Source organism: Oncorhynchus keta, unplaced genomic scaffold (assembly GCF_023373465.1).
Source record: "Oncorhynchus keta strain PuntledgeMale-10-30-2019 unplaced genomic scaffold, Oket_V2 Un_scaffold_3956_pilon_pilon, whole genome shotgun sequence".
Classification (NCBI taxonomy): Eukaryota; Metazoa; Chordata; class Actinopteri; order Salmoniformes; family Salmonidae; genus Oncorhynchus; species Oncorhynchus keta.
The window spans coordinates 162,387-177,500 of NW_026290928.1; the positions used below are offsets into that span (position 1 = coordinate 162,387).

At 42.6% G+C, this 15,114-nt stretch overlaps 1 pseudogene; it reads right to left on the minus strand.

Moving 5' to 3' along the window:
• Positions 1–15,114, minus strand: part of LOC118381799 (F-actin-uncapping protein LRRC16A-like) — a 279,527-nt pseudogene that overhangs the window by 3,836 nt on the left and 260,577 nt on the right.

Here is a 15,114-nt window from a genome sequence, read left to right on the forward strand (position 1 = left end):
ATCCAGGGGCTAGATAGTTCTAGATCTTTAATATCCAGGGGCTAGATAGTTCTAGATCTTTAACATCCAGGGGCTAGATAGTTCTAGATCTTTAACAGATGTAACATCCAGGAGCTAGATAGTTCTAGATCTTTAACATCCAGGGGCTAGATAGTTCTAGATCTTTAATATCCAGGGGCTAGATAGTTCTAGATCTTTTTAACATCCAGGGGCTAGATAGTTCTAGATCTTTAATATCCAGGGGCTAGATAGTTCTAGATCTTTAATCTTTATCCAGGGGCTAGATAGTTCTAGATCTTTATCCAGGGGCAGATAGTTGTAACATCCAGGGGCTAGATAGTTCTAGATCTTTAATATCCAGGGGCTCGATAGTTCTAGATCTTTAACAGATAGTTCTGATCTTTAACATCCAGGGGCTAGATAGTTCTAGATCTTTAATATCCAGGGGGCTCGATAGTTCTAGATCTTTAATATCCAGGAGCTAGATAGTTCTAGATCTTTAACATCCAGGGGCCTGATAGTTCTAGATCTTTAATATCCAGGGGCTCGATAGTTCTAGATCTTTAACAGATGTAACATCCAGGGGCTAGAGAGTTCTAGATCTTTAACATCCAGGGGCTAGATAGTTCTAGATCTTTAACAGATGTAACATCCAGGGGCTAGATAGTTCTAGATCTTTAACATATGTAACATCCAGGGGCTAGATAGTTCTAGATCTTTAACAGATGTAACATCCAGGGGCTAGATAGTTCTAGATCTTTAACATCCAGGGGCTAGATAGTTCTAGATCTTTAACATCCAGGGGCTAGATAGTTCTAGATCTTTAACAGATGTAACATCCAGGGGCTAGATAGTTCTAGATCTTTAACATCCAGGGGCTAGATAGTTCTAGATCTTTCTAGATCTTTAACATCCAGGGGCTAGATAGTTCTAGATCTTTAACATCCAGGGGCTAGATAGTTCTAGATCTTTAACAGATGTAACATCCAGGGGCTAGATAGTTCTAGATCTTTAACATCCAGGGCTAGATAGTTCTAGATCTTTAACAGATGTAACATCCAGGGGCTAGATAGTTCTAGATCTTTAACATCCAGGGGCTAGATAGTTCTAGATCTTTAATATCCAGGGGCTGATAGTTCTAGATCTTTAACAGATGTAACATCCAGGGGCTAGATAGTTCTAGATCTTTAATATCCAGGGGCTAGATAGTTCTAGATCTTTAACAGATGTAACATCCAGGGGCTAGATAGTTCAAGATCTTTAATATCCAGGGGCTCGATAGTTCTAGATCTTTAATATCCAGGGGCTAGATAGTTCTAGATCTTTAACATCCAGGGGCTAGATAGTTCTAGATCTTTAATATCCAGGGGCTAGATAGTTCTAGATCTTTAACAGATGTAACATCCAGGGGCTAGATAGTTCTAGATCTTTAACATCCAGGGCTAGATAGTTCTAGATCTTTAACATCCAGGGGCTAGATAGTTCTAGATCTTTAACATCCAGGGGCTAGATAGTTCTAGATCTTTAACAGATGTAACATCCAGGGGCTAGATAGTTCTAGATCTTTAACATCCAGGGGCTAGATAGTTCTAGATCTGATAGTTCTAGATCTTTAACAGATGTAACATCCAGGGGCTAGATAGTTCTAGATCTTTAATATCCAGGGGCCAGATAGTTCTAGATCTTTAACAGATTTAACATCCAGGGGCTAGATAGTTCAAGATCTTTAGTAAAGGGGCTAGATAGTTCTAGATCTTTAATATCCAGGGGCTGATAGTTCTAGATCTTTAATATCCAATAGTTCTAGATCTTTGTATCCAGGGGCTCGTAGTTCTAGATCTTTATTATCCAGTGGCTAGATAGTTCTAGATCTTTAACAGATTAACATCCAGGGGCTAGAGAGTTCTAGATCTTTAACATCCAGGGCTAGATAGTTCTAGATCTTTAACATCAAGGGGCTAGATAGTTCTAGATCTTTAACATCCAGGGGCTTGATAGTTCTAGATCTTTAACATCCAGGGGCTAGATAGTTCTAGATCTTTAACATCCAGGGGCTAGATAGTTCTAGATCTTTAACAGATGTAACATCCAGGGGCTAGATAGTTCTAGATCTTTAACATCCAGGGCTAGATAGTTCTAGATCTTTAATATCCAGGGGCTCGATAGTTCTAGATCTTTAACAGATGTAACATCCAGGGGCTAGAGAGTTCTAGATCTTTAACATCCAGGGGCTAGATAGTTCTAGATCTTTAACATCCAGGGGCTAGATAGTTCTAGATCTTTAACATCCAGGGGCTCGATAGTTCTAGATCTTTAACAGATGTAACATCCAGGGGCTAGATAGTTCTAGATCTTTAACATCCAGGGGCTAGATAGTTCTAGATCTTTAACAGATGTAACATCCAGGGGCTAGATAGTTCTAGATCTTTAACATCCAGGGGCTAGATAGTTCTAGATCTTTAATATCCAGGGGATAGTTCTAGATCTTTAACAGATGTAACATCCAGGGGCTAGATAGTTCTAGATCTTTAATATCCAGGGGCTAGATAGTTCTAGATCTTTAACAGATGTAACATCCAGGGGCTAGAGAGTTCTAGATCTTTAACATCCAGGGGTCTAGATCTTTAATATCCAGGGGCTCGATAGTTCTAGATCTTTAACAGATGTAACATCCAGGGGCTAGAGAGTTCTAGATCTTTAATATCCAGGGGGCTCGATAGTTCTAGATCTTTAATATCCAGGGGCTCGATAGTTCTAGATCTTTAACAGATGTAACATCCAGGGGCTAGAGAGTTCTAGATCTTTAATATCCAGGGGCTCGATAGTTCTAGATCTTTAATATCCAGGGGGCTCGATAGTTCTAGATCTTTAATATCCAGGGGCTCGATAGTTCTAGATCTTTAACAGATGTAACATCCAGGGGCTAGAGAGTTCTAGATCTTTAATATCCAGGGGCTCGATAGTTCTAGATCTTTAATATCCAGGGGGCTCGATAGTTCTAGATCTTTAATATCCAGGGGCTCGATAGTTCTAGATCTTTAACAGATGTAACATCCAGGGGCTAGATAGTTCTAGATCTTTAACAGATGTAACATCCAGGGGCTAGATAGTTCTAGATCTTTAATATCCAGGGGCTCGATAGTTCTAGATCTTTAATATCCAGGGGCTCGATAGTTATAGATCTTTAACAGATGTAACATCCAGGGGCTAGATAGTTCTAGATCTTTAACATCCAGGGGCTAGAGAGTTCTAGATCTTTAACATCCAGGGGCTAGATAGTTCTTTAACAGATGTAACATCCAGGGGCTAGAGAGTTCTAGATCTTTAACATCCAGGGGCTAGATAGTTCTAGATCTTTAACAGATGTAACATCCAGGGGCTAGATAGTTCTAGATCTTTAATATCCAGGGGCTAGATAGTTCTAGATCTTTAACAGATGTAACATCCAGGGGCTAGATAGTTCTAGATCTTTAACATCCAGGGGCTAGATAGTTCTAGATCGTTAACAGATGTAACATCCAGGGGCTAGATAGTTCTAGATCTTTAACAGATGTAACATCCAGGGGCTAGATAGTTCTAGATCTTTATTATCCAGTGGCTAGATAGTTCTAGATCGTTAACAGATGTAACATCCAGGGGCTAGATAGTTCTAGATCTTTAACATCCAGGGGCTAGATAGTTCTAGATCTTTAACATCCAGGGGCTAGATAGTTCTAGATCTTTAACAAATCTTTAACATCCAGGGGCTAGATAGTTCTAGATCTTTAACATCCAGGGGCTAGATAGTTCTAGATCTTTAACATCCAGGGCTAGATAGTTCTAGATCTTTAACATCCAGGGGCTAGATAGTTCTAGATCTTTAACATCCAGGGGCTAGATAGTTCTAGATCTTTAACATCCAGGGGGGGCTCCAGATAGTTCTAGATCTTTAACATCCAGCTAGATAGTTCTAGATCTTTAACATCCAGGGGCTAGATAGTTCTAGATCTTTAACATCCAGGGGCTAGTTCTAGATCTTTAACATCCAGGGGCTAGATAGTTCTAGATCTTTAACATCCAGGGGCTAGATAGTTCTAGATCTTTAACATCCAGGGGCTCGATAGTTCTAGATCTTTAACATCCAGGGGCTAGATAGTTCTAGATCTTTAACATCCAGGGGCCTGATAGTTCTAGATCTTTAACAGATTTAACATCCAGGAATAAAACATCTATATTTTGTTTATCTGATCCATAATGTATCTATGCTCCTGGCTGTTCACTATACCACAGGAATAAAACTAAAATACAGTATCAATCTGTGTTATGTAAATGCTCCATACTCTACCAACAGGGCCTAAAATGAACACACACCACCTGCCAGATGTCTCTCACCAGCCACTGTGGAGGGTGTTTGGCTCCACAGTGCATTTGGGAATAAAAATAGTCAAGTATGATCACATTTATAGTCAAATAAATGCTGCAGTAGCTGTTTTCAAGGTATTTCAAAGCCACTTTGTTTCATAGCTGGTAAATTAATTGCACAAAGTCAAAGAACTGCAAATCCTATATAGTCTATTCCACCTCGCGCTGCAACACAGCCTGGCTGGGGGTGAAGAGCGGAGGGAAATATTCATCTTTAGAAGCGCTGCGGACAAGGCCTAAAAGTTGGTCTAATTTACTTGAAACTGAAGTCTACTGAAGAGAGACTTTATCCTTGTGTTTCTTGACTATTTACGTTGTTTTGTTTCACAAGCCAGGTTTGTTTTTCTATGTTTGAGTTTCAACAGCTAGAGAAGAGAAGACAACGCCTCTACTAGTCAGACTCAATCTCACAGAGGCACTAACATGACTGACATCACGCTACCACGGCAACCTCCCGCCCTTAAAGGGAGTAAAAAAAATATTATTCAATAAACCACATTAGTTACTTCTTACTAGTAATATATGTGCTGTTTAAGAAGCATTACAAAGGCTTGTCTGCTTTTGTGTGTGTTTTGTTCGTGTAATTTTAAATTAAATAACAACATTTTGTCTGGTAGATTTTTTTTATCTACCTTCCCCAGTGGCTGGTGGACCAAATGTTATACCCTGTCTACCAATTACCCTGGCTGTTACCCATACTAATGGAAGGATATAAGAATATCTAGTATATCTGTACATGTCAATGCTCCATATTACAGGCCTACCTATGCTCCTGGCTGTTATCCATACTAATGGAAGGATATAAGAATATCTAGTATATCTGTACATCTCAATGCTCCATATTACAGGCCTACCTATGCTCCTGCTACTGCTGGTGCGCGGCTTCTGAAGGATGGAGGGTCGGGCAGCGAGGGCTGGCTTGGGGCCCTGGAGATGGGGCTTAGGACTGGAACTTAGGACTGAGGTAATGCGGTTCCTAGGGGCCGTCTCTGGTTTGGCCTCCCCACCACGAGGACTCTTCTCTGGGGAGCCGACCACCACCACCCCCTCTGCCTTGGAGCCACCTGGAGACCTGCTCTCTGTTGGGATAGGCTGGCCCTTCACTGCTCACACACACACACATAATCAAATCTAAATGTTAATGTGTCACATGCGCCGAATACAACAGGTGTAGTAGACCTTACAGTGAAATGCTTACTTACAAGCCCTTAACCAACAATGCAGTTTTAAGAAAAATAAGTGTTAAGAAAGAATTTACTGAAATAAACTGAAGTAAAAAATAAAAAGAAGATAAATAACAAATAATTAAGGAGCAACAATAAAATAACAATAGTGAGGACACACACGGCCATTCACGGGACACACAGAAGGCAACAAGTCACACAAACGATTCACAAACGATTCACAAACGATTCACAAACGATTCACAACTGATTCACAAAACAAGTCTTCTGGTTCAGTCACTAACTGTGCTAATAACTTCATTACCTTCAGTCACATGCAAACACATGCATGAGGTCATGTCCAAGATAAGCTTCAATTTGACCGTCTAAATCAAGGCAGTCAGGGTGAATCGATACACATCTGTGGATTCAGGAAGTATGGTCTCCCACGTCATGTGATTCCCACTCTGTAAACATAAACCAGCCAGTAGAGATGCACTCACCGTTGCCACTGCTGTCTGGACTGGACGACTGGTCATACTGGTCCTGGGGGAGACAGACAGACAACCCTGGGGGTTCAGTCACAGCATCTACTATACATCGACCTACTACTAGTGTGGACGTTACTGTCTCCTATCGACTTAGCGTCCCAGCTTGCTCTTAGAATACAATAAGTGTTGTGCTGTATTTATTTCCGGCAGCAGGTGGCGCTGTAGTGTAACAGAGTGACTGGGCTGAGGTCCAGCCATACAGCTCAGCACCATGACCCCGCCAACAGATGGCAAACTCCAAGCGGCCTGTCATGAGCCAAAAGGCTCCTAAAGGATTCTCAGACCATGAGAAACAAGATTCTCTGGTCTGATGAAACCAAGATTGAACTCTTTGGCCTGAATGCCAAGCGTCACGTCTGGAGGAAACCTGGCACCATCCCTACGGTGAAGCATGGTGGTGTCAGCATCATGCTGTGGGGATGTTTTTCAGAGACAGGGACTGGGAGACTAGTTTGGATCGAGAGAAAGATGAACAGAGCAAAGTACAGAGAGATCCTTGAAGAAAACCTGCTGAAAATAGCTGTGCAGCGACGCTCCCCATCCAACCTAACAGAGCTTGAGAGGATCTGCAGATAAGAATGGGAGAAACTCCCCAAATGCAGGTGTGCCAAGCTTGTAGTGTCATACCCAAGAAGACTCAAGGCTGCTGAGTAAAGGGTCTGAATTGCCAAAGGTGCTTCAACAGATTAGGGCCTAATTAATGTAATTCAATGGAATGATTTCCTGATTTTAATTGTAACTCAGTAAAATAGTTTAAACTATGCTTATATTTTTGTTCAGTATATAAACCAGTACAGACAGTTACAGTAATATATTACTTTTGATTCACCAGTACAGACAGATGTAGTAACAGTAATATATTACTTTTGGTTCTTCGGTACTGACTGATGTAGTTACAGTAATATATTACTTTTGATTCACCAGTACAGACAGATGTAGAAACAGTAATATATTACTTTTGGTTCTCCAGTACTGACTGATGTAGTTACAGTAGTATATTACTCTCGATTCACCGGTACAGACAGATGTGGTAACAGTAATATATTACTTTTGGTTCTCCAGTACTGGCAGATGTAGTTACAGTAATATATTACTTTTGGTTCACCAGTACTGATGGATGTAGTCACAGTAATATATTACTTTTGATTCACCAGTGCTGACCTTATGTGATCCGAAGGTCCGTCTCTCCTGCTTGGCCTTCATCTCCGCCAGGAGTCCAGTCCCCATCACCTGCACCCCGTAGCGCCTCCCCCCCTGGGGACTACCCTTACTGTCCCCCTCTGACACCTCATCCATAGAGTCTGGGGTCCGTAGCTCCTCAGACCGGTCTGAGCTGCTGCTGCACTCCAGGGGTTGGGTGAGCTGGCTGGGATGAGTGGGCTGGGTCTTGGCCTCCTTGACCTTGGCTGGTGGTTCTGGAGCTTGGCTCTTCAGGGAGGCCTTAGGGGAGGAAGGCCCCTCGGGGACAGTGGTTACTGGAGCTGGGGTTAGGGCTGGAGCTGGGGTTAGGGCTGGAGCTGGGGTTAGGGCTGGAGCTTCTCAGACTTGTCTTTGTCTGAAGACTTGTCTTTGTCTGAAGACTTGGAGGTGCGAGACTTGATGAGGTTGAGGAAACCTCCTTTACTCCTCTTCTTCTCCCCGTCCTGGGAGTCTGAACTCTTTAGGGAACGTCTGAGAGGGGGAAGGAGGGGGAAGGAGAGAGGGGAGAGAGAGGAGAGGGAGAGAGAGAGAGGAAGGAGTGAGAGACGGAGAGAGGGGGGAGTGAGAGAGAGAGGGAGAGAGAGAAAGGGAGGAGTGAGAGACGGAGAGAGGGGGGAGTGAGAGAGAGGGGAGAGAGAGAGAGGAGGAGTGAGAGACGGAGAGAGGGGAGAGTGAGAGAGAAAGGGAGGAGTGAGAGACGGAGAGAGGGGGAGTGGGAGATGGAGAGGGTGGAGTGAGAGAGAGAGAGAGGAGTGAGAGACGGAGAGAGGGGAGTGAGAGAGAGAGGGGAGAGAGAAAGGGAGGAGGAGAGACGGAGAGACAGTGAGAGAGAGAGGGAGGAGTGAGAGGGAGAGAGAGAAAGGAGGAGTGAGAGACGGAGAGAGGGGAGTGAGAGAGAGGGAGAGTGAAAGAGGAAGAGAGAGAGAGGGGGAGAGAGAGAAAGGAGAGAGGGAGAGTGAGAGAGATGGAGAGCGAAAGAGAGGAGTGAGAGACGGAGAGAGGGGGGAGTGAGAGAGAGGGAGAGCGAAAGGAAGGAGTGAGAGACGGAGAGAGGGGGGAGTGAGAGAGAGAGGGAAAGTTAACTTTTTCAATATAAACATGGCTGAAAGAGCAAGAGGACAAGTAATTGTTCATAGTGATGAGTCGTAACGCTAACTTCGAGTCCATCTTGGTGACTTTCTTGGAGAAGAACTCGTCCACCCCCTCATCAACCCTTCCATGCAGGCCGTTCTGCTCTCCGTCCTGAGACGTGGTGCTGCTGATTTGCTGTGAAGTAAAAATACAGGGTTGTTATAACACCATACAGGGTTGTTATAACACCATGACAATACAGGGTTGTTATAACACAATACAGGGTTGTTATAACACCATGACACTACAGGGTTGTTATAACACCATACCACTACAGGGTTGTTATAACACCATACCACTACAGGGTTGTTATAACACCATACCACTACAGGGTTGTTATAACACCATACCACTACAGGGTTGTTATAACACCATACCACTACAGGGTTGTTATAACACCATGACAATACAGGGTTGTTATAACACCATGACAATACAGGGTTGTTATAACACCATGACAATACAGGGTTGTTATAACACCATACCACTACAGGGTTGTTATAACACCATGACAATACAGGGTTGTTATAACACCATACCACTACAGGGTTGTTATAACACCATGACAATACAGGGTTGTTATAACACCATACCACTACAGGGTTGTTATAACACCATACCACTACAGGGTTGTTATAACACCATGACAATACAGGGTTGTTATAACACCATACCACTACAGGGTTGTTATAACACCATACCAATACAGGGTTGTTATAACACCATACCACTACAGGGTTGTTATAACACCATGACAATACAGGGTTGTTATAACACCATGACAATACAGGGTTGTTATAACACCATACCACTACAGGGTTGTTATAACACCATACCACTACAGGGTTGTTATAACACCATACCAATACAGGGTTGTTATAACACCATACCACTACAGGGTTGTTATAACACCATGACAATACAGGGTTGTTATAACACCATACCACTACAGGGTTGTTATAACACCATGACAATACAGGGTTGTTATAACACCATACCACTACAGGGTTGTTATAACACCATACCACTACAGGGTTGTTATAACACCATGACAATACAGGGTTGTTATAACACCATGACAATACAGGGTTGTTATAACACCATACCACTACAGGGTTGTTATAACACCATACCACTACAGGGTTGTTATAACACCATGACAATACAGGGTTGTTATAACACCATACCACTACAGGGTTGTTATAACACCATGACACTACAGGGTTGTTATAACACCATGACAATACAGGGTTGTTATAACACCATGACAATACAGGGTTGTTATAACACCATACCACTACAGGGTTGTTATAACACCATGACAATACAGGGTTGTTATAACACCATGACAATACAGGGTTGTTATAACACCATACCACTACAGGGTTGTTATAACACCATACCACTACAGGGTTGTTATAACACCATACCACTACAGGGTTGTTATAACACCATGACACTACAGGGTTGTTATAACACCATGACAATACAGGGTTGTTATAACACCATGACAATACAGGGTTGTTATAACACCACAATACAGGGTTGTTATAACACAATACAGGGTTGTTATAACACCATACCACTACAGGGTTGTTATAACACCATGACAATACAGGGTTGTTATAACACCATGACAATACAGGGTTGTTATAACACCATGACAATACAGGGTTATTATAACACAATACAGGGTTGTTATAACACCATACAGGGTTGTTATAACACAATACCACTACAGGGTTGTTATAACACCATGACACTACAGGGTTGTTATAACACCATACCACTACAGGGTTGTTATAACACCATGACAATACAGGGTTGTTATAACACCATGACAATACAGGGTTGTTATAACACCATGACAATACAGGGTTGTTATAACACAATACAGGGTTGTTATAACACCATACCACTACAGGGTTGTTATAACACCATACCACTACAGGGTTGTTATAACACCATACCACTACAGGGTTGTTATAACACCATACCACTACAGGGTTGTTATAACACCATACCACTACAGGGTTGTTATAACACCATACCACTACAGGGTTGTTATAACACAATACCACTACAGGGTTGTTATAACACCATACCACTACAGGGTTGTTATAACACCATGACAATACAGGGTTGTTATAACACCATGACAATACAGGGTTGTTATAACACCATACCACTACAGGGTTGTTATAACACCATACCACTACAGGGTTGTTATAACACCATGACAATACAGGGTTATTATAACACAATACAGGGTTGTTATAACACCATACAGGGTTGTTATAACACAATACCACTACAGGGTTGTTATAACACCATGACAATACAGGGTTGTTATAACACCATGACAATACAGGGTTGTTATAACACCATGACAATACAGGGTTGTTATAACACCATACCACTACAGGGTTGTTATAACACCATGACACTACAGGGTTGTTATAACACCATGACAATACAGGGTTGTTATAACACCATACCATACAGGGTTGTTATAACACCATGACAATACAGGGTTGTTATAACACCATACCACTACAGGGTTGTTATAACACCATGACAATACAGGGTTGTTATAACACCATGACCACTACAGGGTTGTTATAACACCATACCACTACAGGGTTGTTATAACACCATACCACTACAGGGTTGTTATAACACCATACCACTACAGGGTTGTTATAACACCATGACAATACAGGGTTGTTATAACACCATACCACTACAGGGTTGTTATAACACCATACCACTACAGGGTTGTTATAACACCATACCACTACAGGGTTGTTATAACACCATACCACTACAGGGTTGTTATAACACCATGACACTACAGGGTTGTTATAACACCATACCACTACAGGGTTGTTATAACACCATACCACTACAGGGTTGTTATAACACCATGACAATACAGGGTTGTTATAACACCATGACAATACAGGGTTGTTATAACACCATACCACTACAGGGTTGTTATAACACCATACCACTACAGGGTTGTTATAACACCATGACAATACAGGGTTGTTATAACACCATACCACTACAGGGTTGTTATAACACCATGACAATACAGGGTTGTTATAACACCATGACAATACAGGGTTGTTATAACACCATGACAATACAGGGTTGTTATAACACCATACCACTACAGGGTTGTTATAACACCATACCACTACAGGGTTGTTATAACACCATGACAATACAGGGTTGTTATAACACCATGACACTACAGGGTTGTTATAACACCATGACAATACAGGGTTGTTATAACACCATACCACTACAGGGTTGTTATAACACCATGACAATACAGGGTTGTTATAACACCATACCACTACAGGGTTGTTATAACACCATACCACTACAGGGTTGTTATAACACCATACCACTACAGGGTTGTTATAACACCATGACAATACAGGGTTGTTATAACACCATACCACTACAGGGTTGTTATAACACCATACAATACAGGGTTGTTATAACACCATACCACTACAGGGTTGTTATAACACCATGACAATACAGGGTTGTTATAACACCATACCAATACAGGGTTGTTATAACACCATGACAATACAGGGTTGTTATAACACCATACCACTACAGGGTTGTTATAACACCATACACTACAGGGTTGTTATAACACCATACCACTACAGGGTTGTTATAACACCATGACAATACAGGGTTGTTATAACACCATACCACTACAGGGTTGTTATAACACCATACCACTACAGGGTTGTTATAACACCATACCAATACAGGGTTGTTATAACACCATACCACTACAGGGTTGTTATAACACCATACCACTACAGGGTTGTTATAACACCATACCACTACAGGGTTGTTATAACACCATGACAATACAGGGTTGTTATAACACCATGACAATACAGGGTTGTTATAACACCATGACAATACAGGGTTGTTATAACACCATGACAATACAGGGTTGTTATAACACCATACCACTACAGGGTTGTTATAACACCATGACAATACAGGGTTGTTATAACACCATGACAATACAGGGTTGTTATAACACCATGACAATACAGGGTTGTTATAACACCATGACAATACAGGGTTGTTATAACACCATACCACTACAGGGTTGTTATAACACCATACCAATACAGGGTTGTTATAACACCATGACAATACAGGGTTGTTATAACACCATACCACTACAGGGTTGTTATAACACCATACCACTACAGGGTTGTTATAACACCATGACAATACAGGGTTGTTATAACACCATGACAATACAGGGTTGTTATAACACCATACCACTACAGGGTTGTTATAACACCATGACACTACAGGGTTGTTATAACACCATGACACTACAGGGTTGTTATAACACCATGACAATACAGGGTTGTTATAACACAATACAGGGTTGTTATAACACACTACAGGGTTGTTATAACACCATGACACTACAGGGTTGTTATAACACCATGACATCTTACAGGGTTGTTATAACACCATACACTACAGGGTTGTTATAACACCATACCACTTACAGGGTTGTTATAACACCATGACAGTACAGGGTTGTTATAACACCATACCAATACAGGGTTGTTATAACACCATGACAATACAGGGTTACTGACTGCTCATTCCCCCAGGGTTGTTACTACACACCATGGATACTCAGGGTTCTTATACCACCATTCCCCAGCAGTAACTCACATGACGATACTCACCGGTATCTTACTGTCCTGCTCATTCCCCCAGCAGTAACTCACAGTGACGATACTCAGGGGTATCTTACTGTCCTGCTCATTCCCCAGCAGTAACTCACAGTGACGATACTCACCGGTATCTTACTGTCCTGCTCATTCCCCAGCAGTAACTCACAGCGGCGATACTCACCGGTATCTTACTGTCCTGCTCATTCCCCAGCAGTAACTCACAGTGACGATACTCACCGGTATCTTACTGTCCTGCTCATTCCCCCAGCAGTAACTCACAGCGACGATACTCACCGGTATCTTACTGTCCTGCTCATTCCCCCAGCAGTAACTCACAGTGACGATACTCACCGGTATCTTACTGTCCTGCTCATTCCCCCAGCAGTAACTCACAGTGACGATACTCACCGGTATCTTACTGTCCTGCTCATTCCCCCAGCAGTAACTCACAGTGACGATACTCACCGGTATCTTACTGTCCTGCTCATTCCCCCAGCAGTAACTCACAGTGACGATACTCACCGGTATCTTACTGTCCTGCTCATTCCCCCAGCAGTAACTCACAGCGGCGATACTCACCGGTATCTTACTGTCCAGCTCATTCCCCCAGCAGTAACTCACAGCCACGATACTCACCGGTATCTTACTGTCCTGCTCATTCCCCCAGCAGTAACTCACAGTGACGATACTCACCGGTATCTTACTGTCCTGCTCATTCCCCCAGTAACTCACAGTAACTCACAGTATCTTACTGTCCTACTCATTCCCCGGTATCTTACTGTCCTGCTCATTCCCCCAGCAGTAACTCACAGCGACGATACTCACCGGTATCTTACTGTCCTGCTCATTCCCCCAGCAGTAACTCACAGCGACGATACTCACCGGTATCTTACTGTCCTGCTCATTCCCCCAGCAGTAACTCACAGCGGCGATACTCACCGGTATCTTACTGTCCTGCTCATTCCCCCAGCAGTAACTCACAGCGCGATACTCACCGGTATCTTACTGTCCTGCTCATTCCCCAGCAGTAACTCACAGTGACGATACTCACCGGTATCTTACTGTCCTGCTCATTCCCCCAGCAGTAACTCACAGCGGCGATACTCACCGGTATCTTACTGTCCTGCTCATTCCCCCAGCAGTAACTCACAGCGACGATACTCACCGGTATCTTACTGTCCTGCTCATTCCCCCAGCAGTAACTCACAGCAGCGATACTCACCGGTATCTTACTGTCCTGCTCATTCCCCCAGCAGTAACTCACAGCGGCGATACTCACCGGTATCTTACTGTCCTGCTCATTCCCCCAGCAGTAACTCACAGCGGCGATACTCACCGGTATCTTACTGGACTGCATCTTCTTGTTCCTGCGAGGACGTAGTTTGGTGAAGTGCTGCAGCTTCTTGGCCTCGTCTGAGGGCAGTTCTCCCATGGCCCCTGACGGTCTCTTCTCTGACCTCGAGAGGGTAGGAGCAGAGGAAGGTGCAGGAGGGTCCTCTGTGTGGATAGGAACATCTTCCAGGGCCCTGTCAAGGTCAAACTCCATCTCTACAAGGTCAGAGGTCACAGGTTATAGACAGGTCAGAGGATTACATACTGTACATGGTGAGAACATTATGAATAAGTGAGCACTTATTAGTTAGTTCATATGTATCATATTTAGTTAATTCATATGTTTATTATCTTACTAGTAACACTATGTAATGAAACACATTTTACAAAACACATTTCTGCATTTATAAATTAACCTAAAACTAGAGGTATATTAACTAAACCAGCTCTCTGTCAGAACCTAAAACTAGAGGTATATTAACTAAACCAGCTCTCTGTCAGAACCTAAAACTAGAGGTATGTTATCTAAACCAGCTCTCTGTCAGAACCTAAAACTAGAGGTATGTTATCTAAACCAGCTCTCTGTCAGAA